Source organism: Caretta caretta, chromosome 2, assembly GCF_965140235.1.
Source record: "Caretta caretta isolate rCarCar2 chromosome 2, rCarCar1.hap1, whole genome shotgun sequence".
Classification (NCBI taxonomy): Eukaryota; Metazoa; Chordata; order Testudines; family Cheloniidae; genus Caretta; species Caretta caretta.
This window is the reverse complement of record NC_134207.1, coordinates 82,564,291-82,590,958: the sequence shown is the minus strand read 5'-3', so window position 1 is coordinate 82,590,958 and position 26,668 is coordinate 82,564,291. Positions and strand designations below refer to the sequence as shown.

Here is a 26,668-nt window from a genome sequence, read left to right as displayed (position 1 = left end):
TGTCTTATTTGCAGATGGTGGTTTCAGAGGAACAGCCGTGTTAGTCTGTATTCGCAAAAAGAAAAGGAGTACTTGTGGCACCTTAGAGACTAACCAATTTATTTGAGCATGAGCTTTCGTGAGCCACAGCTCACTTCAAGTGAGCTGTGGCTCACGAAAGCTCATGCTCAAATAAATTGGTTAGTCTCTAAGGTGCCACAAGTACTCCTTTTCTTTTTGCAGATGGTGGTTCTTTAAATAATTTATAAGGGTTTGATCCAGAAGAGGGCTTGATCCACACACATTTTAGCTCAGTCCAGTAAAGAGAATTAAAGAATAAATATAAATTCATGACATTTTGGCTCCTGCCTTCTTCAGGCAATAGGAGAGCTTGTAGTTATGTCTAGAATAATGCAGGCTGCAAACCCACCAAAGACCCTCATTAGAAGATCTTCCACCGCTCTAGGAGTTGTATTGCTTTTGTAGCGGTTGATTGTACACCATACGCAGCCAGAGGTGACCGCTGTAAAGATGAAGATTGAGACAATGAATGTCAAGGAATGACTTTGAGCTGCTCCACAAATACTGATTCAATGTCTTGTTCAGTACATAAATCCCACATGCGGAATACTCAAAGTGCCATGTAAACCTGTAACTGTAGTTTTCAATGGGATCCGTTAGATGGTATCTGTAGTAATCCTATCTGGGGTTCTCAATATTTTGCTCTATAATGAACTGCTTTGTAAAATTGAAGTCCCCTTGAGGACTTCCTCTCCCATCCTCTGTATTGCTGTACTAATCCTACAAGGAGTTTTCTTTGGAGCAGCTGCAGGCCTTCTGTAGGCTTGAAGAAGTCCACAGGAGGTAGAATAGGCCTCCATGGGGGCAAGCCCTGACTTGGAGTTGATAGTGAGAGCCCTCAAGAACTATCAGGGTCCATGGAGAAGGGAAACAGTGATAGAGCTCCTCTCACTAGGCTCTGGGAAGGGAGGTGGTGTAGGCCTCCAGACCAGAGAGTCCTAAAGGTGAAAACTGGCTCCTGCACAGGGAATAGGAAGGAGATTGAGGCAGTGTGGGGAATCCTGTTAGAGAAGTAGTAGTGACTAGTTTGGTTGAAGAGGGGCCAAATAATTATTACTTTATGTTTATTAGCACTTTTTGTTTGGATGTTTGTGTTACCCTGGAAGGGGTTTAGATTTGATGTGACTTGGCCAGAGGGCTGAGCAACAGAAAACTCAGGAAAAGGCAGACTGCCAGGAGGAGGCAGTAGGGGTGGGGACCCCTTGCAGCATCATGCCTCAACACAAGGAGGCGCTATGGTGCTTACATCGTGCAATTGTGTCTTTTAAAAAGAAACAGTAAAAAACTGCTGGAAAACTTTTGAGTTCTGAATTAGACTACAACTAGCAGATGCCTATCTACATGAAGAGTAACAGAGAATTCAACATTGTCACAGCAGAAGTACCTGGAAGAGCAGTCCAAGGACCATAATTTGAAAACCACTACATCACTATATTAACATTAGAGTGTATGCATTTCTTGGTTACTTTGTTAGTTTCAAGTATCTACAGCAGCCTGTGTGTAAAGAATTTAAATAGATAATTCTGATCCTCCAGAAGAAATTAGTTAGCTCCTGTTTTACTCTTTTCAGAACACTCCTTGTGGCCTGATTCACTATTCATGGTTTTGCCTTGTGACTCTGATTTCCAATTGGACCAGCTAAACTGAAAATGCAATTTATATGTTACAAAGGTCAGTAGAATTCCTTCCTCGCAAACCCATGAACATTTAAAGGACTTCTTTTTTTATTATTATTAGTCCCTTTGGCTGTTATGTTGTAGATTGAAACAGCATCTCCCAACTGCTTCACTGAGACTAACTTTATTATATAATCTCATCTCTTGTTCCAAAAAATCCCAAAATCAATCTCAGAGCAGTCCTCTGAACTTGGCAGTCACTTGTGTGGGAAAGTCTTTAAACAAAAACAAATTTGTTTATGTACTGGGACAAGGATCTCACAGAGAAGATAAAATACACCATGAGCCAACACTGCCCTCAGCAGCAACATTTGGACTGCTCTCCCACTGCCTGCTCTACAGTGCAACTGAAGACTGCTCATCAGCTGTTTGGCGTACTGTAATCTTTGTATAACAATTTGTCATCTGGGACGGAGATGACTCCTAAGTCTTGTAGGCGCTCTGGAAAATTTTACCATTCAGGAGTTCTTGGCTCTCAATTTCATGTTTAGATTTAAGATTCTTAAGTCTGAGGGAGCCAAATCCCATTTTCAGAAGTAATCTGGGCACTTCTTCTTAGCATATGTGCAGTATGCCTCAGGTGCCACGTGACCAGGACTCATCATCAAATTTGGTCCACTGGTTGGATCGCTAGCTTCCCCAGCTTGGGTTGGATACTGAAAAGGAATGCAGCGTGAATGCTGATCCATGCCCCCCCATGTAGGCACTTAGGAGCCTACATTCCACAGACGTTCAAGGACAGTCACTATGGAAAATGTTACCTGAAATCTAATCACAGTTCTGACACTCTCTGGTCACGTATCCTTGGATGAAATGCACCCCTGTGAAGATAGTCAGCACAAGACCAAGACACCATTTAATTCTTACATAAATTATATTAGAGCCCTTAAATGTTGCATAAACCCTGTACTGGCCTTCTGCATAGGATGAATTTCAACCTTTATCCACAAATTAATTTACCCTTTCCTACTTTAGGTTTCCCATCTGTAAATTAAAGAGGAAATTGTGTTTCTGCTTCACAAGGGTGTTAGCACTATTCATTGGTTAATGTTTTGAAAGAATTTTTTCAAGATAAAAAGCACTGAACAGCATTATAAATAACAAACATGCTGCTTTTCATTGAATTGTATCAAGCTCTGAATTGTGAAGCAAATATGCTTTTTAGTTCATATCAGTTTGTCCTAGACCTACAAAAGATCAAAGAATGTGGAGGGAAGGGAGAAGCACATACAACACATTTCTGTTTAAATAAGTGTACACTGATAATCTGAGTTGCATTCAAAATTAATTTAGATTAAATGCAAAACACACACTGAGGTGGCCGAGGCTAAAAATTGCAAAAGTCAAAACATGAAAATGTTAAAATTTCAATGGTAAATATTCAATGGTTGTGTGCTAAGGCCGCAGCTTATCATGCTGACCCACTCTGTCTCATTGTTTCCTTGTACCCTGTTGGCCTGTCTATAGGCAGCTGTTTTTTGTCTCTTACTTAAATTACAAACTCTCTGGGACAAGGGCTGTCTTTTTGTTTTGTTTGTACAGTGCCTAGCATAATGGGATCCTGGCCCACAACTGAGGCACTATGCTATTATTATTATTTATTATTAATAGTGGCGCTTTCTCTATGGGATGTTGTAACTAATGGATGTATGTGCTTTAGAGGCTCCCAGAAGAAAGGCTCAATAATAATACTTAGCACATGACTCAATGTACGCTGCTTGTAGTGCTGCACAGGGACACTAGGGGGCGACTTGTGTTACACCCCTCCACAGGCTACATATAGCATGAGTAGTGACGCAAGAAGAGATCTCTTGGGGTCGGGGGAGAGAATGGGTAGAGCCTTGGCATTGTATCCCCACCAGACACACACCAGCATTCTGGGGACACATGCTCCACCTGGCATAGACTTGGCAAAGAGTACTTCCCCTTGGAGTAAGGTGAAACCCCCAACGCAGATTGTGATTTTGACTCTGAGTTACATTCTGCCTTCCAATTTACTTTAGGGACAATGCAGCAGGGCAGAGGGTAAAGTCACAATCTGGCCTTCTGTTAGCCACAACTTTTGCTAAATAAAAGTCGCATCAAACCTGAAGTAAACATGGAATACGCACTGGAAAAATAGATGCTGCCTATTTTCTCGAAACGTGCTCTCGGGCCTGATTCTGCTTCCATTGGAGTCAACTGAATTCAGAGAAAGCAAGATCAAGTCCTTTGATAGTCAAAATATTTCCAAGTAAATTGCTGTTTAATTTGTCACCAGTATGGGGTGTGATCCGGTATTTCAGTTGTTACTGTAAGTAGCTCAGGGAGCTTGCCACCATTAGTCTAAGAGCTACAGATTTTGTGACCCCCGGGTTTGGATTTTAAGGAGCGTTGTGATGCTTGCACATGTCCTTACAGCACGGAGGGGAAAAAATCCTGCTGGCCCCCCACTGATGTGGAGGGAAGTAGTTAGGCCTGGGAAGCTGCAACAGGAATATATGCAGGAAAACAGGGATGAGGGTGGAGGGAGGCAGGAATTATGGATCAGTCCCAAATCAGTGACTTTATCAATATTGACTATGAGTCATCTGACTTTTCCCCAGCATTTTTTTTTATGACCTACTCACTGCCTTTATATGGTAATTAAGGCAGTGTGTTTCTGCAGAAAAGGCGGCACGGAACTAAGACATGGTGACAGAAAACAGTCACACAGTTTCCACTTCATTTATAGTAAAATAAACAACATGAACATCTACAACATCAGTGAAATGATGGCTAAAATTCTTCCCCTGTGTAACACCATTTACTTCAAACACAATGGACTATGCTTACGCTAGATGATCATTTCTGGACCATCCAAACAAAAGCTAATTTTCACTTTCTTTGTGGTTTGTGCAGCTCTTTAACTGGTACGGTGCATTTTTGTAAACAAGTTCCAGATTCTGCTCCTTCCTCACTCCCAACTGCTGCCTTCTCTCCTTCCTGTAAATCCCCAATAGTTCTTACTCCAGACCCTCCTTCAGCTGCTGCCTTCTATCTCCTAGAGTGACTTTTTAATGGCTCACAACTTCAGTGCAGTTACCTTCCATGCCCAACTTGCAACTCTGATTCTTGCTCACTTCAAAATGCCACTCGGGATGAATGATGGAACTTTTGTCAAAAAAGACTTTTCTGTACCAAGCACCCTGCCTCTCTTCCTCCAAATCAGCTCTGAAAGCCCACCTGCTCCGTTATCACTAACAATGCTCATCTCAGTACACCCCACTTTTCCTTCTTTAACTTTGCTCTGCTGCACCTTGTGCTCTCAAGCAATCTCAGCAATCTGGGGATTTGTTTAGTGTTCTTTCCCTGTTGTAAATCACTGTACAGAGTTTGGTTTATTATTATTTCTTGCACTCTCTTGAAAACTCTCCCATTTTCATGATATTTTTAAATCTAGTGTCATGTTTTAATGTGTTTTAAACATTGTATCATATGGAATGTGTCTGGTGTTTTAAATTTTGCAGTATCACATACAAATGATAAGAGCATTTTAAATCTCTTCTAGCAGACTGTATATTCTAAATGTGTAAACTGGTTAATTTTATACTTTTCAAATTATTTTGGGGACAAATATTGCAGTGCTTAGGGCCTGATCCAAAGTCCAATGCAAGTCTTTCCATTGACTTCAATGGGCTTTGGATCAGGCTTTTAATGAATATATAAAAAATGAGAGAGAGCCTGGAATGTAAGTCCTAAATGTGGTACACAGGCCCTGAAACTTGGTGGAGCATATCAAAATTCAGGCCATGACATATGGAGCTGTCTTCATCACAGGACAAATCAGAATTGCAAATACACCCAAAGTTTTAGTGGTGCTCCATCTCATTACAGTGACCTTCCACAGTGGGCCACTGTTCCACTGCAGTTCTACTGTGGACTGAAAACATTGGCATTGCAGTTGGATTAGTTCAATTAATCCTTCCAAGGCAATCCCAGAATGTTCCTGCCAAAGACCTGCTCGCTTAGTGGTTGCGTGCAGGCCCAAGAATAGCTTAGGCAGTAATCAGCTGTTCTCGGTTCTACCTAGACCTTTCCTCCTGACTTTTACAACTATACTGTTCCCAGTTAAAAATGAATCAGAAAGAACAAATATGTATTTCTCTAACACCTTTCATTCCAGCATCAAAAACGGCTTTACAGACACACATTTTTATTTATTATTGAATTAATTTTCATGAAACCCCTTTGTGGTAGGTAAATAGTATTGTCCCCATTTGGATGGCACAGAGAAAGGTAACATCTCCTCAGTCACATAACAAGTTAATGGCCTAATTAGAAATAGAAGCCTGTGTGATGTTACACCCCATATTCTTCATAGAAATATGGTTATGATATCCATATGGCATAACTAAGATATATTTTATGCAAGATGGCTCACGTAAGATATCCTTAGAAAGTTTCTGATTTACTGAATGTGATTATCCAATCTGTATGCATGTATCTTTTCTGTATCTAAAGCTAGGAATATTGACTATGTAACTGTTACAACTGTGTGTGTATTTGTGAGACACCCACCAGACAACCGGCCATCACAGACTTGCTGGGCCATTAGGCAGAAACAATAATACAGTGAAGATACTAATCTCTCTCCTTCCTAAGAGGCAACCTGGGACGTAGCCGTGACACTACCAGGTCAGGTGATAAGATCACCTGTTACAAAATACCACCTTGGACACTGCTGGTACTTTTCCTCTGTAGGGGGATGGGGATCAAACAAAGGTTTTCCACCTCAGGAAAATCCTTTTTAAGGCTGGGGAATGGGATAATTTAGACTCTCCTCCATTGCTTACACAAGAAGAAGGACTGCTGAAAGAACCTGAAGGGACAGAGGCACTAACCTGAAGGGAAAGGCAGGGGTGAGTTCAGACTAAGACAGGGGTCCAGTCTGTAAGAAAAAATAACTGGAACTCTGAGAGGTTTCAGAGTAGCAGCCATGTTAGTCTGTATCCGCAAAAAGAAAAGGAGTACTTGTGGCACCTTGAGCTACAGAAACTCTGCATCCTGCCTAAAACAACATTTAGGGTGAGAAATTATTTCTTGAAACCAATCTCTTTAAGATCTTAAGCTTAGTATGCGTGTTTTGCTTTATTTACTTAGTAATCTGCCTTTTTTTGTTTGCTATCCTTTATATTCACTTAAAATCTGCCTTTTTGTAGTTAATACATTTGTTTTGTTTATTATTAAGCCCAGTTTGTGCAATTTCTAACTGGGGGGGGGCAGGAAGTTGTGCATATTTCTTCACATTGCAGGGGAGCGTGAATTTTTATGAGTTTGCGCTGTGAAGATCTTTCTCTACCGTGCAAGACAGTATTATTTTGGGTTTATTCCCCAAAAGGGGTGTGCACATGCGTGCTGGGTAAATCCTCTGAGAGAGAGAGAGAGTGAGTGTGTGTGTGTTTAGCAACAGGCTGGAGAGCCTAATTCAGCAAAACAGGGAGAAGGAATCCAGGCTGACGGAGCAGGAGGAGGGGCTCAGTGAATCCCCAGTCCATCAGGTGGCATCCTAAAGGGGGTCTAACACATCACAGCCTGATCTTCTGATTCTGTCTCCTGTGCTCTGACCAGTAGACCATAGTCCATTCCTGTAGACTTCCTTTCTCATCTTTTACATTTCCAAAAGTATTTGATCAATGAAACTAGTTGTATCACACTCACTTCCTACTTTTACAGAGATGTGAACAGTGGTGTGAGATACTTCTATTAAAAAGAACTGGTAAATATGGGTTTAGTTTTTATATGTAGTCACAGTATCGACACTTCCTACTCTTTCTTTGAATCAGACAATGAGTCATGACTTTTACTACATGCTAAGCCATACACCTTATGAAAAAAGCACATTTTATATAGAAAGCCGAAATCTCACATCCAGTAGCACCACAACGGCTATCGTTAATGCCTCAATTAAAACATCAGGCAACTGAGAGGATAAATACAAATCATAAACCTTCCAGGTTGTTTTCAGAGGCTAATCAAGGGATGTGATTCAAGTTAATCTACGTACTTCTGTTCTTATACACTCTCACAATGATAAGAGAGATTCCTACAATCCCCTGTTAACTTTTGCTCTTAGTTATTCCTGTTGCCGCCTGGACAACGCTATAGAAAAATTACATTTCTGTCACTCCCCATAGAGGCCTCTGACAAAAGCAATTTGTTTGATATGAAGATATTGGATCTGTCTAACATGAAAACAGACTCAGAAGCAAACACTCCCTTTCCTTCTTTGATTGTCACAGGGCTGGTTGTGACTGAATTTATTGCTTGGGGAAAGTGCCTGAATGACAGCTGCGAGAGAATGAAGTCACAGAAAAGGTCCACCACAGGCAGTGGCAGTTCAAAGTCTCCTACATTACACTGGAGAGACCAACTAAGCGTAAGCAAGTGTTCACAGTCATAAGACAATATATTTGTGTGGAGACATTGGGTCTTGGGACACAGTCTCGGTCCCTCTCCCTCCTACCACAACGGCCACACAAGGGTTCTTGAAACGATAGGGCTACAATAACTTCTGTGGCCACCACAGGGAAAGAGAAAGGAAGTAGGAATTTCCAGAGGAGGATGAGGATTAATTTGGATGAGTTCTCTGGTGAGCATCTTGGGTTACCTACTCCCCACACCCTTTGCACACTGGGCCAGCCTAACTCAAGATTGTTTGGCCATATGGGGTTCACATGCTCCTTATTGCTGTGTAATGAATCATCAGGATCCGGTCCATGGACAGAGCAGGAAGCAGAGAGCACCAATCAGAGGAACATACCATGTATCAGAGTCTGGAGTGCCCTCCTGATTTAGGCCAGTTCTGCCCATGTGTCTCAGGCAGAGCACAGAGTAACCAGAGTGGATTTTGTTGGACCTGGAGCAGGAGGCCTATGGCACAGAAGCAACGTGGCTGGACATCTGGATACAGTCATGCAAAGGGCTGAAAAAGGTGGGCAGCTCCACGACTCTTGGGTGGTATGTACTCGAGGTCTATGTATGTTGTCCTCTTTGATCTCATCTCTTTCTAGATGTTTTTAACTAATTTTTACATACACGCGTTTGGTGCAGCAAGGGAGAGAAGACAGCAAGTGAACATGGTTTTGGCCACAAATTGCCAAAGAGGGAGTAGACACAAAATGCGCTAACAAAACCAGAAGACATGCCACCACCTGTTTGCTGTACAAGGGCTGTTGTAATTCCTTCTGTTTGCTCTCACATACTGTTCCCAACCCCACAGAAAAAATAAAATAAAAGCCTTTATTATTTACAGTCTGCACTTAGAGCCGTCATCAAGGTTGATTGTGGGTTTATTGTTGCTAGCCAGCCTCCCTGCTCCAGCAGGTGCCAGGCACCCAGAGCTACTCCCATCAAACACTGCCCCTGTGATACAGTGAGTAAGCGGATGAATTCTGTTTACTCCGTCTGGAAGGCTACAGGCCGCCTCTTCTCAAGGAACATCCCACATACAGTAAAGGTTTATAGCCAGCTAGAGCTAGACTTCATATTCATTCTTTCCACATATATTCACTATGAGGGTGGGGACGTTAAAGTACTCAGCAACATTTAACTCAACAAATACTGAAATCTCCAAAGCGATGCCCTTTATCTCCCCTGCTTCCCTTAGATACAGAATCAAAGAATTGGGAAGCGTTCCAAGTCCACTTTTGGTTACCAAAACTGAAAATGAATGCTAAATATTTAATAAAACAAAAAGCTAGGAAAGAAATGCCTAATGGCCAAGAGCCTTGTCACATATCATATTAGGCAAACCAAACGTGAGAGCTAAAAAGAAACTGCATTATCATCATCTGACCTTTCAGGATGTACTGTAGCTTTCAATCAAAATGAAATACTACACGGTAGAGCTACTGCAAAATGCCAGAGAGCTGCAAAGTAGCTGCTATCTGCAGAACTGCCCATCTTCTCCCAGCACTTCTCTTATTAATGTGAAAAGCAAATCAACCTTTATCACAGAGGTCTCTTTATTTTTTTTTAATTGAAGCACCATGTGGTGCTACATACATGAGTAATAATCCTTCAGAAAACACTGGTTAGTAGTTGCTGTGGTGAACAGTGTTTCCATCCCAATGATCAGAGGATGCTGGAACATACAAAGAGCTATCCCAAGAAGAATATGGCACTAATAAAACAGATTCTAACCATACATATTCCAAAAATACAAGACCAGTGGCATCTGAAAATGGGTATGCAAAACAGAAACATTAGGCATGTTTAGAGCCCCTGTTTATAGCAGTGGGTAAAGAATATCATGCTGTGTCTATTGCAGGCAGTCAAAAAAGAGACCCATTTGATTCCGGTGCAGATCAACAAACAAGCAATTCTATTAATCTAGATCTCACACACACAGCAAGTGATAGGAGAATTGGATATGTTTAATGTCAATATGTGTGGCTTCTGAGAGCAGGGACATGTGAGCATGAAAGATTAAAGATGTTTTTATTAAAGCTAAGTGAGACCCACAGTACTGCTGTTAAAAAAGCTGGTTTGAAAATGAACTGTTAAGAAGAATATTGTTTTGGTTATTTATAAATATTTGTATAATATAATGCTTCACACCTGCGACTCCTGGAAACATTTAAATGAACAAATGGATGTGACTCTTTTCAGCATGTGCATTCCTTCATTCTATGAGTCACTTGGGCCACTTGGGCATCTTATAACCCTACCTTAAAGGAACCCATGTTTGTGTCTAGCACAATCTGGTATGTTTCTACTGTAAAACTCAAGCAAGTTCACTGAAAGTGCAATGTCTACAGCTCCATTCTGTTGGTCCGAAGTGTAGAAACTGACCTTGATATTTTTTTCCTTAATAAACTGACTTTCTTTTCTAACTATTCATCTGTATTTGATATTCACAATCATGATGAGTCACTAATAGTGCTAGCTAGTTTGGGCACGTACTCCACACACTCCCTCACCTAACTCAATTGTAATTCTGAGTAGTAATATCCATGCCATTCTTGTTGGGAATCTCTCTTCTATATGAAATGCCAAATGGGCCAAATTATAGGACAGCTTTATGATGTGGGCAAATGTCACTCAGCAACCAGTAGGAAACCAACAAAATGATATCAGAACTTAAGCTTAACTTAAAATAGACTTTGTATCAAGTGCTCCAGCCATACCCTGCTAAGGGTCTGATAAAAAGCCCATTGACATCAGTGGAGTCTTTCCATTAACTTCAGTGAAACTTTAGATCAGATCCTAAGGACCTTTTACTGAAAGGAGTTGAGCCCCAACAACTCCGCTTCCTCAGAACCTCTTAGGATCTATAATGGGAATTGAGGATATTCAGCAGGAAGTGCTTAGACCCTTGCAGGATTTGGCTCCAAATGGACCACTGGTTCTCCCTCTTGTTTACCTCCTTACATTGCCTTTTAATGGTACCATGCATTTTTAATTTGCAATATACAGATAAGAAACCGTGTCTTTTTCTTACACGGAAACCAATGCAAGAACCAGATTCTACTGCCCCACCTCACAGAGAATAGCACCTCACTCCAGGAGCAAACCCATTCATTCCAATGGGACTACTCACCAGGTAGGGGACTTTTCAATGGTAGTATGGGTGTCAGAGTCTGACCCTACAATAACAACATTGGCTGCAACAGTTTATCTAAAAGAGGAAATGATGTGCCATATTCTGGAAGACTGCCCAGGACTTTTTAGTTTACATTTGGAAAACTGTTCAAAACCATGATTTCAGCCAGAATGTTGGGCAATCACCTAGTCAAGGAGTGTCCATAAAGTCCTATCAATGTGGGCAGGAGGAACCTATAAATTTGGGATCCTGCATGTCATATCTCTAGGGCTCTTATGTATATTTATAGATAGATAGATACACACACACACTCACAAGCCCTGAACTTATTTCTGTTTTGCTGTTCATGTAACATAAAAAAAGCTCTGACAGGGCAGTTACTTCAGCTCCTATCTCAGCTGTAAGTAGGTTTTTTTAAAAACTGCCTTTACTAAAAATAGCTCCTATAAGACTCTGGAAGGCACTTTCCAGCCTTGTAAGTTCAGATGTGCCTGTGTTCATTCAGAAGTTTGATCTGGATTTAATATGCACAGTCCTGTCAATACTGCGTTAAGCCTTCTGGCACCAGAGGGTCCAGGCAGTCTCCCTGTATTGTATCCTGATTCCTAGCTTCAAGAGGGATGTAATATATCAAATCAGCTCTTGGATCAAAACCGCTGCAATTACATGGCTCTCAGAATGGTCCCATTATCCTATCAAAAAGCATTTGGGATGGGGTGTAACATTGTGTGTAATTCATGGAATAAAACTGGAGATAACTCTCATACTGTAAATAGATTCATGGAAAACCAATTGCAGTTTGCATTGCTGTCATTGATTTAGGCCATTTTCCATCCTACGAAAGTTCCAAGAAGGGAGTGTGCTCACACACACAAACAGAAATGCTACTGCCCCAAAATGGAGTAGAGTGACACACTGTGCCTGGTCCACCACATGGGTGCAGGGGAAGGAAGGCATAAGGAGTGCAGGAACCATTCCTTCGTAGCACCCCAGGGAGTGCAAGTCTCCCCCAAGGAGCTGGGGAGGAAGTGGTGAAGGGCAAGTGGAGCTGATGGCACAGAAAGAGGGGCATTCTGTGCCATCCAAAGGGATGGTGCAGTGTGCACCATGAAGCCCCAGGTGGGATTCATGGTGCAATGTGCACCATGAAGCCCCAGGTGGGATTTTTTTTCTCCCAGAGTACCCCCTGAAGCGGTTCAGCTCCACATAGCCTTTATTTAAGTCTGTGCCTTAATGGCATAATTGAGCTCCGAATGTGAAATTTTGTTACAGCCCAGCCTATAACAGTACCATAAAAGTATGTAGGGAACCACAGTGGAGTCTCACAGCCTTTGTCTATGCTGAGAAAATGTGCTACATTAGAAACTCCTAGGGTAAGGTGGCACCCAAGGCTTCACTACAACCAAAGAACCATTTTAAATCACAACTATCTTTGTTTACACTAAGTGCTCAGCAGTGTAGAACAGTGTGTTAATTAAAACATGGGTTAACACATTTTCTAACAGAACTCATTTTCTCCGTGTAGACAAAACCGAACTGGTCCTTCATGCCAAATGGAGTCCCAGGGGTCAGGGACACTGAGAAGGTAGCTCCTTTACATTTCTATAACTCTGCTTTTATCATTGTGCCTGCGTCATCGAGTTTCTCTCTCAAGTCAGATATCTGCTCTTATGATTTCAGCAGTGATCACTTTTTCCAGGTTCCTGCATTTCAAATAGCGTATTGGGTCTACATTTGGCCTCTCAGAAATTTTCCCACCCCACCAAATAAGAAAACGGGTGAAATTGCAGCTGTTCTTAGGCTTATCACTGAAGAATACAGCCCGTTGTCATTTGTCAGTTACTAAACATCTCACCATTTCGGCACCGTCCTGCTTTTCTTTTGCACCCAAACCTCATAGTGAGTCATGATTTTTCAAAAATGAAAAATGCTCCCCTTAGTTGCACTTGGATCCCTAGATTCATTCTGTTCTGATGACTTACACTTTTCAGAGAGTATGCTGCTCCAAAAATAATAGGACAGATTCTTTCATGACTATGTGGAGTCCTCTACACAATTTACTCAATTAAAACATAGAAGTAAATATGTGTCCATCTTGTACTTTTCTCTGAAGCAGCTGGTACTGACCACTGTCGAAGACAGGATACCAGACTAGATGGAGTACTGCTCCGACCAAGTATGGCAATTCCTTTGTTCCCACCTCTGTATTTAGGTCTTCCCGTAGCTCTGGCTGCAGAGGAGTGTCTACTCACTCCTTTCAACCCTAGCAACAAAATAGTAAAATTATATTTCCAAAGTTATCTTCATTAGGAAGAGTGCTAGAAATTGACTTGTTTATAACATGAAAGCTGAGATTCTCCAATATATTTCTAGTTCCTCCAAGCAAGTGGGGCCCATGTTTGCAGACTTCGCGGAGCCTAAAGGCCAGCTCAGTACAAAAGGGCAGAGGCAGTTCCTGCATGTACATCATGACAGGGTGACACATTTCATGGCTTTTGGACAAAGTGATGTATTATTTTAAATGTGAAATTATTCCTTTGCTATACGCTTCTTTGTCCTCTGGTCACAGGGCTGCTGACATTGGACCATGAATGAAGAACTCCTTTGATTGTCTCAGTGAAGATTAAATGCGGAGTTTGCATTTCTTCCTACTTCAAGATGTTGACAGGTTGATGCAACATTTAAATCTTCATGGTAATGAAGAGCCATATCTTAAATCCTATCCTTTTCAGAGACACATTGTATACAGTGCATTCCACTTATAATGAAATGTGGTTATTACAGATGAAACAGACAATTGTACTTCCAAAGTCCATCCCTGTTCTATAAACTTGATTAAGGTTTAAGCTAACATTTCACCTTGACATTAGGAATACATGTTTGTGGGCATTGTTTATGCTGTCAGTATGGGCTGTCAGATTAGGTCTGAATACAGGCTACTGAAGAACAAGGGTGCTATTGATTTTTCGTTATTTTCAAGTATTTGTTTTGTATGGTTGAACACATTCTGTTTATTCTGGCATAAGCAACAAAGGAACCAAGGCAAGAGACTTAATTTGTTTTCTGAAAAGATTTAAGATTGCACAGACATCATTTCGAGAAATGATGTCTGTGTCTACAGTGGCCAGTAATGTAATATTGTATCTCGGTTAATTAGTTATTTTGGGGTTTCCTCCCTTTAATTATATGCCTTAATGTACCATCAAGAGTACATATAAATGTAGTCGGTGTGGTACTTAACAATAGCTTGATCTAGAGAGAAAGAATCTTATCAGGGCACCTGATAATCAGCTTTTTTGTACCTTTGGACTGAGGCCCAGTCATCTAGAAGAACGTCCCACAATTCTGAGTGAACTCTACTTTTTACTGCATGTTATTAAAGTGGGATGCCATTTGCACAATTAGCTAAACTGAATAGTCATCTGCACATATATGATGCTGTATGAATAATCACAACGGGTCACAAAATAGTTTTAGTTATTTTCATATAAAGCCCATAATTTGAAAATCAGTGTTTTCCTAGTAGCACGGGAAGTCACCCAATGCCATTGATCTCCATGGGAACCAAGCATGTACTTCTGAAGGTAAAATTTAGGCTCCGGTGATACTGGGACAGTTTCATGCCTTGAAGTTCCCAGGAAGAACAGGAAAAAATCTGAAGAGGGCTCTGCTAGCCAAGAGCTCTCTTTGTTGCTTTAATGCCCTTTTTGTGTTTAAATGATTATTAATAATGATACTGTAAATTGAAATGAACTAAAATATCAAAAAGTGTTCTAGTTAGAGTAAATAACAGAACATTTGCTGTATGAAATTCTAACTGCATTGTTTGTTTTTGCCTTATTCACAGTCAACATTTTCTCCATTCATTAGCTTTGAAGTGGTTTTCTCAGTCCTGATGTGCAGCTACACTGCCACCTAGTGGTGTGGGTGCATAAGAGACAGTGGACTAAAGATGGCAGGTTAATTATAGGAATCCGAAAAAACTACATAAAACTCTAGGATAGTTTAGCCCACTGGCTAACTCCAAAACTGCCCTCCTCCTGGGAAAAACAAGAGTTTGATGGAAAAAAAAGAGACTCCCAAAGCTTTACCCAATCTCTTTCCCTGGGACATACCCCTACCCCAAAGGTCTGCCAGTCTCCCTCTATTGGGGTATAACAACAATGCCCTCTGGTGGGCCCTCAGAGGCATAGAGGAGCTTTCTCCCTCCCTCTTCCATGAAGTGCAGCCATGAGACACTACACAGCCAGGCAGCCATCTTCTCCATCCCAATATTATCCAGCTCTCCTGTCTACTTTCTATGCACTGTCAAGAAACCCTCCTGATATCAGCTTCCTCCTTTTATACCTCCTAGGCCTTTTTCCAGGACCTTCTGCAGAGACCGACAGTCTCCTCATTCCTAGCTTCTTTCTAACCCCTGAAGGTTGTCAAACCAGAAGGCAAATTAAATCTAATATTTTGTAAAGGTGATGATTTTTTAAGCCAATCTCATGATTTTGGGGGCTAGACTCGTGAGTTTTGAAGGCTTGGCATTCACAATAGCGGACATGTTTGGTGCGGGAAAAAGGGGAGGTTGCCATGGAGCCAGTTATAGCTCCCTGAGTCTCAGTTTGCCTCTGTCTTGAGAGAACAGCCTGAAGCATCATAAGAGATCATATGCCAGCTGCAAATTGCCAAGCAGAGCTACGTTCCACTCTATCCCCTTTTTTTCCTTTAAACACACCCTGTGCCATGGTGAGGGAACAGTTGGCATAGGAGCTGGGTCTTCCAGAGTTATACCAGCTGACAGTTCCTCCCTGCTCAGAGAATTCTCAACCAAGTAGCTGGAGCCGATTCTGGCCTCTTTGCAGCAGAAAGAGACTGGAACCAAAGCAGAAAACCTGGCCCGTTATTTAAAATAAGCATCTAAACATTTTATATATGTGTTTGCGTCTAGAGGCAGTGATTCTGAGGGGCCAGATATAGATTCGTATGGTAATAACATGCTTCTATAAAATCTATTCACTGGGATATTTATATTGTTCCCACCGTAATGGTGTCTGAACTCCTATGCACTCAGAATGCTAGGCAGTGCCATAGCAAGCTTTTACTGCATATTGAATAAATAATTTTAATCCTGTGTAGGACTGAAAAGAAGAGTGTATACTATCATAAATAAAGAGCACTATTAACAATCTAACCAAAGGGAGGGGGGAAAGGTGTAAATACCACATATACTGTGGGAAGGGGCAATCTGGAAACAGGGGTGCAAAATCAGTTTACTTTAATAACGAATCTTTGAACCTTGCTACTTTTCAGACAAAGAAATAAGCATGTGTAAGCCATTATCCGTGCTGTGTCTGGGATTCTCCTCTGTCCCTCCTTTCCTGCCAGCCTGGAATCTCAATATCACAGCCTCTAAACAAAAACATGTCCTTTTTGTGGTGACTGCAGAGTATGTCTAATAAATAAATAAAATATGAATCCATTTGTTAGATGCTATAGAAACACATAGGATGACACAGTCCCTGCCAAAGAATTTACAGTTACTTAATACAAGATGCACCAAGTTGGTGTTAACAAACAATCGGAGGGAAAAGTAAAGATACCTGTAATAGGCTCACACAGTTAGGCTAGCTATGTGCAAATCTTGATGGCTGCTAGTCATTAGGCCATGATTTTCAAATGGCCTATGGCAGTTTACTTTCTGTAGGAAATGAACTCCTTTGGGGTAGGGACCATGTCGCCCTATGTGTTTATATAGCACCTAAAAGGGGGGGCAGACTGTGAAGCCTTTGCTCATATTAGTGAGCATCGCCTCACCAAGCAGTCCCATTAAAGTCTGGCCCTTAAAAAAAATAGGAGGCTGTTTCTTATTGAAATAGACGGGGCAAAGGCTTCTGCATTACTGATACAGAAAGCGTTTCCACAAACCAACAGCCACAGAGATGACTGATTGGAGAACCAAAGTCCAAAGAAAAGCACTGGTCTCTACGGGAATTAAAAAATATTTTTTTCCCATACAAGGTTCAGGTGTGAAAAACTTCCCATATGCAAAGTTGAGTTGCTAGACCTCTCATGTTCCTGAGTCAGCACATAGGCATTCATCAGACGTAGAAACAGAGAGAACCAGCCAGAGGATTCTCCCCAGTTGAGCCACACACCGCCATACTGTGTAAGTATGCTCACACAATCCTGGAAAACCACATACTAAGCAGGAAAAATTTAATCCATAAATTTATGCAAATTGCCTATTGCAACAGGATCGTTAATGTCTCACGAAAAGAGAACAGCTAATAGCATGCTGCCCAGAAATGACAGAGAATAGCATGGCATCTTGCCCCAGTCATGAATAGATGACATCATAGAAAGGAAGAAGAAGCAAGGAACAAGGGAATAGTGGGGAAACTAGAACTCACCAGCCAAGCGCTATTTAAGCATAAACTGTGGGAACTCTTACTCACTTTGTGTAAATGTATTGTTTACAGTCCAACAATGGCTGAAGTTTATAGTCTTACATATTCATTGAACAGATTGAATTGAAACTTGCATGACTATATTGTGGGACCATGAAGCTCCCAGCAACAGCTTCTGTGGAACTCTAGCAAATGAGACCAGAGATAACATTTCTTGAAAAAGACTCAATATATTATATACTGTATTAGCAACCGCAGGTATTTCGAGTCACAGAGGATGACGCAGTCCCAAAGAGAGGCTAAGGGAGGGAGGACGGCTCAGGGATACCACATACAAGTAAGGTGATCAGGATTATGATAGTTTCATTTCTTAACAGAAACCAAGTTGGTTGGTTGGTTTTGGTGGTGCTGGTGGGGCAGCAGGTTAAAATAAAAACATTGGGCCAGATTTTCTAGTCCCAGCTAGGGTCACTTTGTGCCATATAAGTGTAACAGGCTTCAGGAAAGCACTATGTTAGAGAAAATATTTCTTTGCCCTTTCCTGTACCTCATCTTACCTCTGCTGGGGTACAGATCAGTTGAGCCCAGTGGTCTCCAACTTTTTTACACGCAAGATCACTTTTTGAATTTAAGGGCAACCCATGATCTACCCCGCCCCTTCCCCGAGGCCCCGCCCTTTCCCCGAGGCTATGCCCTGGTCACTCCATCTCCCCCTCTCTCCGTGGCTCGCTGTCCCCCACCCTCACTCACTTTCACTGGGCTGGGGTTGAGGGGTTCGCAGTGTGGAAGGAGGCTCCAGGCTGAGCCTGGGGCAGAGGTTTGGGGTGCAGGAGGGGGTAAGAGGTGCAATCTCCGGGGGGGAGTTTGGTTGCAGGAGAGGGTGCAGGTTCTAGGAGGAAGTTTGGGTGCAGGAGGGGGCTCCAGGTTGGGGCACAGTGTTGGGATGCAGGAGGGAATATGGGGTGCTGGCTCTGGGAGTGGGGAGGGAGTTGGGGTGCGGGCTCCTGCCAGGCAGCACTTACCTAGGGCGGCTCCCCGTCAGAGGCACAGTGGGGCTAAGGCAGGCTCCTTGCCTGCCCCGGCACCACGCCACTCCCAGAAGGGGCCAACTTGCCCCTGTGGCCCCTGGAGGGGGCACGTGGCTCTGCGCGCTGCCCCTCTCTGCAGACAATGGGAGCTGTGGAGGCAGTGCTTGCAGGCAGGATCAGCACGCGGAGACCCCTGCCCCCCACCCTCCCAGGGCCACGGGGGCATGCTGGCCACTTCCAGGAGCGGTGTGGGATCAGGGCAGGCAGGGAGCCTGCCTTAGCCCTGCTGTGCTGCCGGACTTCTAGCGGCCGGCGATCACGATCAACGGAGAGAGTCTCCAGGATCGACTGGTCAATCGAAATTGACTGGTTGGTGATCTCTGGTTTAGTCTTTTCAGGAATTTGATATGTACCTATATGGATTCAGATTATACAAAGTTAAATCTCTGAAAGAACAAAATTTCTAAAGGAAAAATGTTTACTAAATCTAGATAGGGCGGGGAATGCGTGTGCATGTACTTATAACCTATGAAACAACTGTGCATATAATCAGTAACAACTTTTACAGAAACAAGGTGGGTGAGATAATATCTTTTATTGGGCCAACTTCTGCTGGTGAGAGAAACAAGCTTTCAAGCTTACACAGACCTCTTTTTCAGGACCTGAAGGACAGCTCTGTGTAAACTCGAAAACTTGTCTCTCTCACCAACAGAAGTTGGTCCAATAAAATATCTTACCTCACCCACATTGTCTCTCTAATATCCTGACCCCAACACGACTACAATAACACTGTATGCATCTTTTAAGCATAACAGTTTCAGGGTGGTTCCCCCCAAATTTCAGTACATTTTCTACCACATGTTCAAATGCCTAGTATAATCATGCACACACACATACATACACTCTCTAGAGCCAGAGGCAATGAGTGTGGGGAGGGCATACAGGGTTATGTTCCCCCCCCCCTCAATTTGCTGCTTGGCTTCTACTGAGCATGCTCACACTCTGCAGTCTGCGTGAGCATGCTCAGAAACACTGCTGGAGCCGGCTGCCCTCACTCTGCCCTCCCCCACCACAGTTTTGGCAGCATGGGTAGTCTCTACCTAGAGCTCTTCTATGGGAGGATTTACCCATCTCAGTCTCTGTGGAATGGTGTCCAAACCCTCTGTAGGGCATACCAGGTCCTTAAAGTTGGGAAAAAAGTGATTGGTCCCCAGGCTTCTTCAAACTCCCACTGAGTCTTTGCAACACCAATCTGCAATTTGCACAGCCTGCAGTAATTGTACTCTTCTTCTTTTCTAGTGGGGTGCGGGAGCCTGCAGTCTAATTCAGCAAAACCAGAGAAATCCCTGGAACACAATCCTTACAGCAGACCATTGTGGTGCTTACACTGCTCCACTGTTGAGTCCGCCAGTCTGGTACCAACTCCTCCTCTTTATAAACTCCTCTCTCCCCCACCTCGAGTTCCCATTGGTTCCACTTTCAAAGAGTGACTCCGGATGTGTCCTGCCAGGCTGGGTGCCCACAATGGAAATCACCCAAAATTGCCTCAAGCAACTAATGAGCATTCCCAGTGGCCGTCAAACCCAATTTCTGGATGATTCTGGGCCATCCAGCAAAGTTTCCCTGCCCAGCTCTGGCAAGTCTGCAGGCACACAGTTTTTTAGGGAACAAAGCCAAGATCTGTGTATCCTCCACACTGTTTCTTCCCGTATTTACATCACTAAATGGAGTAACACAAGCATGTGGGCTACATAAGCAGCACAAAATAGCCGGAGAGGGCAAGAGGAGAATTCCCTATTGCAGAGGAATGCTCTGCTGGTGGATATCTGGCAGAGGCAAGCTCCATCTCTTCCTATGCTAACTACCCCTGCAACCCACAGCAGAGGGAAGGAGCATGCTGGAGCAGAGTTCCACTGTGCCAAATCCTCTAGTGTTGTAAGAGCCCTGAAGAACCTTATGTCTTAACTTGTGCCAGGGCTGGGTGACCCTGAATCAGGAAGCCCAGCTAATGTCTTTATAGCTCCTTCTCTCCACTCCATCTAAGCAGAGCTCAGCTCACTAATTTCCCCTCCCCACACCATTTCTTCCTTCCTCCACACTTTAGCCCACTCTGCAATGGGATGTTCACCCCCATACCAGCAAGGAAAGAGTTAAAAGCAGCCAAGGGAAGCTGCACAGAGGGCATCCAATCATATAGAGGTTGCATGGAGCAACCAATCAGAGCCCAGCAGGTCACATAAAAGGAAGATGCAGGGCAAAGCAAGCTTAGTTGCTGCAGGGAGCCCAAAGGAGAGGATGGGGTTCCTAGAGGGCTGCAGGAAGGTAGCAGAGACTGGGGGAGCTAGTGAAAGCTCCTGGCTGGCTGCTGGGATTTGCAGGCTTGAGGCCCTGTGAAGAAGGTGCTGGGGCTGCAGGGAAGTGGCCCAGGGAATTGAAGTAGCACTGGTGGAGAAGTTAAGGAGAGGCTGCTAGATACAGGGTCTCTGGGCTGGGACCTGGAGTAGTGTGTGGGACCAGGTCTCTCCCTTGCTGGGACCCCCCATCTGCTACTAGGGAAGTGATTGGACTGGGAGATGCTTTGGGGGGGAAATGTCTAGTGACATAGCTAGAGAGCTAAGTCCGGATGCTGTAGTACTTAAACTGAAGTGGGTCTGCAGATGGAGATGATGACAGGAGAGACCCCCACCAAGAGAAAGTGCACTTCCTGAGAGCTAATCCCCAAGACTGCCAGCAGGAGGTGCTGCTCTGGTGAGTGAACTCTGACACCCATTTTCCCTAATTGACATATTCAGTTTTAGTTGCAGCCTCTACCTATCCATCTTTCATCCAACACTTGACCCCTCCCTCCATATGAATGATCCAGTCACTGGTAAGGTAATGTGGCTAGTCAAAATTTGGGGCCTGTTTGGGAGTTGAAACTGTTGATGGAGTCTGGTATTATCTTTGATACAGCCTTACTTATCTACAAGTAAAACTCCTGCTTCTCCAAATGCAAAAGGACTAGTTTCTTAGCTTACAGGTCCAAGCATCCTTTCAGATGACCCAAAAATCTGTTTCTCTCAGGGTCACACTATGCTAACGGGCTTCTGCTTGGATTCCTTCAAGCAATCTGTCATTCTCTAGTTCTGTCTTTAGCCTTTCCCCTCTCTCACTGACTCCCTTCTACACACCCTCACCCAAAACAATCAGCAGAAACCCCCTCTGGTTGCACAGTCCAAATCTCCTGGGCAGGTTCACATAGCCCTTGTGTTTTTGGTGGGGGACTGTGGCTATTACTAATCCTTACAGTTACATTAATTGAAGGGTGTGTTGGCACCCACTAATCTCAATGAGGTTTTAAATCAATCCATAACAAGGTTTCACCCAGCTCATAACAATAATTCCATAAAATGAAATAGATGAGTAGATGACTTAATCATCCAGGCCAATATTTTTAAGTGGGAATCTAAATCTCTATTAAGATACCTAATTAGGTGGCCTGAACTTCAAAAGTGCTCAGAACCCAGCAGTTTGTATAGAGGACACATGTCCCATTGAAGTCAATGAAAACTGAGTGCTAAGTACTTGAAAATCCAGCCACATTTATGTGCATAAATATGGACACTAGGCTTTTTAAAAACTCATTCATGAATTCTACCTGTACATAGTCAAACCCATCTGCCCTCCTAAATTTGCACTTGGTTTCATGCACAAATAGGGTTCACACATCATCTTTACTATTCATGCATTTAGAATGAGTGTATAAATTATACCTGCACAGATAGAGGTCATCTGTCAGGAACCATGGGCATGAGTTCCCTCAGCTGAGCCTGGGGCTAGTTGACTCAGCCCTCAGGCTGGTTAATGAGCCCAGCTGGGCTCCGGCAGAATTGCCTGATTGTAGCCAATTGGGTAGACTGGCCAAGGAGCCAACAGGTCTGAAGTTAAGCTCAGTAACAGCATGTTGGTGGCTGCTCAGTGTTTGTGATCTCTCCTGTGCTAGCCTTGCTCCAGACCTACTCCTGCCTTGTTCCTGTCTTACTGTGGTCTGTTCTGGCTCTCTGCCCTAGCCTGGATCCTGACTCGGGTTCTGACCCTTGGCTTGTCTCCTGTTTCCTGACTCTAGCACTGAAGGTTGGTTTCTGGTCCTGGCTCTAAACACTAGGTCAAACGACTCATGTCCCAGTCCCTGACATCTATAATAAAGTTGCCTTTTCATTTGTAAAGAGTATGTATCATGCCCTTGAAATTAGAAATAATTGGTATGTAGGTCACCCCAGAGAAGACTAGTGCTATTTGGAATAAAGCCACCAACCATAAACTTTTTTCAGCCAGAAATAAACAACCAGCAGAAGATTCAGGGAAGATAATGGATTGCACAACAGGATTGAAAGTTGGGATGGGGTATATAAACACTTCACTTAGACAGAAGGGGTTAAGGAGCAGTTCTGGGCCCAAGTGACTCCACCCTGCCCCACCTGCTCCAGCTGGAAGAGGAGCTTCCAAGGGAGCCAAACAGCTCAAACATCTATCCTTGTTCTGTCTGCCCCATCTTGAGAGCTCCTGAGCAAGAGCAGAAGTCCTTACTGCAAGCAGTAGCTACCCCAGGCCATAGAGGATCCAAGGACAAGACCCAAGTGAGGTAGCTGGGAGTTCTCTTGGCCAGAGAAAAGCCTGGGGGCTGAGTCCTGAGCTGGGAGGCTGATCAGGGCCGGCAGCCTTCCTGATCTCCTGGATAGAGGGAGGGTGCAACCCAGGAATGTGGCCCAGTGTGAAGCTAGGGCTAGCCTGCAAGGAAGGAGGCTACAGCTGGGCTGAAGATTCAGGGTTTTTTCTATTTTCTGTTGGACTCTGAGATCTTGTGGGAAGCAAGTGGTAGGAAGTGGCCCAACAAGACACCCCCAAATCACTCTGGGGTGTTCATTATCACTGCCTTTTGTAGGGCCTTGGGTCAGAGCCCAGTGGAGAGGGTAGGTCTGGGCTTCCCTACCAATGACACTCTTCATGGAAGAGGCATAAACCCCTCTCCCCCACATCTGAGGCATATCTACACTGATGCCGCTTTTGGAGCGTATACAGTACATATGCATTTCCCATTCTCTTCCCTCCCCCCCCACCCAGCACAGTTATAAATGGCAATGTAGCCAGTGAGGCCCAGCTTAGGCAAGTAAAGACATACCTGAAGGGTGTGGGTATGCAAATACAGACTGTACATGACTCTCTACTTGCCCAAGCTGTGTCATGTACACCAGATGTGTTCATCAGTAAGGCTAAGATTTGTCATGGATATTATTAGTAAAAGTCTCAGACAGGTCATGGCTAAAAGTCACAGAAGGCCATGTCATGTCTGACTTTCACAAAAAATATCCCTGACAAAATGGGGATCTGAGGATCCCCACACCATTTGAAACAGGACAACTGAACAGCAGCTAGGAGCTGCAGGGTACCCATGCAGCTCCAAGGGTCCCTGTTGCCCATGGGGAGCCAGGAGCTGTGGGGAGCCCCTGTGTCAGCGGGGAGCTACAGAGTACCCCCAGCAGCTCCAAGGGCTGGTGGGAGCTGCAGGGTGCCTCCACTGCCCATGGGGGCAGGAGCTGCAGGGGTTGCAACCACTGCAGGCTGAGGTCACTGGAAGGCACAGGGGGTTCCGTGAGCTCTGACTAAATCGTAGCCTTAATCCTCAGATCCTCTAATGCTCTGCCTGGCATGGCTGAGTTCAGTTACATAGTGTCTTTTATGCACAGTGCTATCTAGTGGCTGAACAAAGAGAAAAGGAGTACTTGTGGCACCTTAGCCTCCAGCTTTCACCCTGACCACACCACATGATCCATTGTCTAAAGCCAAGCTCTGCGATACAACCGCATTTGCTCCAACTCCTCAGACAAACACCTACAGAATCTCTATCAAGCATTCTTACAACTACAATACCCACCTGTGGAAGTGAAGAAACAGATTGATAGAGCCAGAAGAGTTCCCAGAAGTCACCTACTACAGGACAGGCCCAACAAAGAAAATAACAGAACACCACTAGCCGTCACCTTCAGCCCCCAACTAAAACCCCTCCAACACATTAAGGATCTACAACCTATCCTGAAGGATGACCCAACACTCTGACAAATCTTGGGAGACAGGCCAGTCCTTGCCTACAGACAGCCCCCCAACCTGAAGCAAATACTCACCAGCAACCACATACCACACAACAGAACCACTAACCCAGGAACCTATCCTTGCAACAAAGCCCGTTGCGAACATTGCCCACATCTATTCAGGGGTCACCATCACAGGGCCTAATAACATCAGCCACACTATCAGAGGCTTGTTCACCTGCACATCCACCAATGTGATATATGCCATGTGCCAGCAATGCCCCTCTGCCATGTGCATTGGTCAAACTGGACAGTCTCTATGTAAAAGAATAAATAGACACAAATCAGATGTCAGAATTATGACATTCATAAACTAGTCGGAGAACACTTCAATCTCTCTGGTCACCCAATTACAGACATGAAAGTTGCGATATTACAACAGAAAAACTTCAAAACTAGACTCCAGCGAGAGACTGTTGAATTGGAATTCATTTGCAAATTGGATACAATTAACTTAGGCTTGAATAGAGACTGGGAGTGGCTAAGTCATTATGCAAGGTAACTGATTTCCCCTTTTTTTCCTTACCCCCCCAGACGTTCTTGTTAAACCCTGGATTTGTGCTGGAAATGGCCCAACTTGATTATCATACACATTGTAAGGAGAGTGATCACTTTAGATAAGCTATTACCAGCAGGAGAGTGGGGTGGGGGGAGAGAACCTTTTGTAGTAATAAACACCCGTTTTTTCATGCTTTGTGTGTATAAAAATCTTCTGTATCTTCCACAGTATGCATCCGATGAAGTGAGCTATAGCTCACGAAAGTTTATGCTCAAATTGGTTAGTCTCTTAGGTGCCACAAGTACTCCTTTTCTGTTTTGCGAATACAGACTAACACGGCTGCTACTCTGAAAAGTGGCTGAACAGTATGCTACAGTTAAGCGTTCCATTAAGTTCTGCATTCCTACCATTTACAAATTATACACTATCCTTGAAGTTCAGTATGGATCAGTGTCTCTGAATCATAATAGTTTTCCAGTTACACAACACAAGCATAACAACTTGATCATCTGGCTGTCCATTAGTTGTAACAACTGGCTGTGGTTGCTTTGGATTTTGAGTCCTTTTGTTCTGCATCTGACCTCTAAAGTTCTTCTGTTTGTTCTTTCTGAGGAACAAACTCTAGATGTCGATGGCTTCTGTTGAACTGTGCACTGTTCTCAATCACATGGTTTGGGCACTAAATTATTTTTCTTTGACAACTGCAGTTGTCCATCCTTTTTCTCTATCCAATTTCTCACACACAGTCATCCAGGGGTTTGTATCTGGCAGCTCTCTAACTGAGCCATGTCTGTTAAAACGTTCATAAGCTATTGTAGCCTCTTTATCTGGTTTGGCTACTCGCCATGTCTGGCCACTTTGGAAACAAAATTGGAACAGGAGTTGCCTTCCCATAAGGAGCTATTCTGGATTATATCCAGTAGCTGCTGTTGATTTCTAACTCAGAAGAACAAATAATGGATCTTCTTGCTGTAGGATTTTCTTGAGCTGTACAGCCCTCAGCTTCTCTAGTCACTCGTGGACTGGGCCGTAACTAGGATGGGACAGGCAAAGCGGGAGCACAGAGCTGGCAAGAGTGCAAAAATGGGGTGTGCAGGATCGGGCCCAGCAGCATCAGTGCCTCCCATGCAGGATCAGGCCCAGTGACATCAGCCCGAGCCAGGGGGTGTTCAGCATCCACACGCCCTGTAGGATTGCAGGCCTGGTGACCCCAGCCAGAGCAGGTTCCCCCCAGTACTAGGACCACAGTAAGCAGGCAGGGTGCTGAGTGCACTGCTTGGCTCTTACTGAGCATGCTCATAACATCTGCTGAAGCGGCTG

The 26,668-nt window shown here is 43.7% G+C and overlaps 1 long non-coding RNA gene across 1 annotated transcript in view; it reads left to right on the top strand.

Moving 5' to 3' along the window:
* Positions 1-15,049, top strand: part of LOC142070785 (uncharacterized) — a 134,450-nt gene extending 119,401 nt beyond the window's left edge. Inside the window, exons 3-4 of the long non-coding RNA XR_012666718.1 lie at positions 7,997-8,688; positions 13,871-15,049. This is a non-coding gene — a long non-coding RNA (uncharacterized LOC142070785). The remainder of the gene's footprint in view (positions 1-7,996; positions 8,689-13,870) is intronic.
* Positions 15,050-26,668: the final 11,619 nt, after the last annotated feature.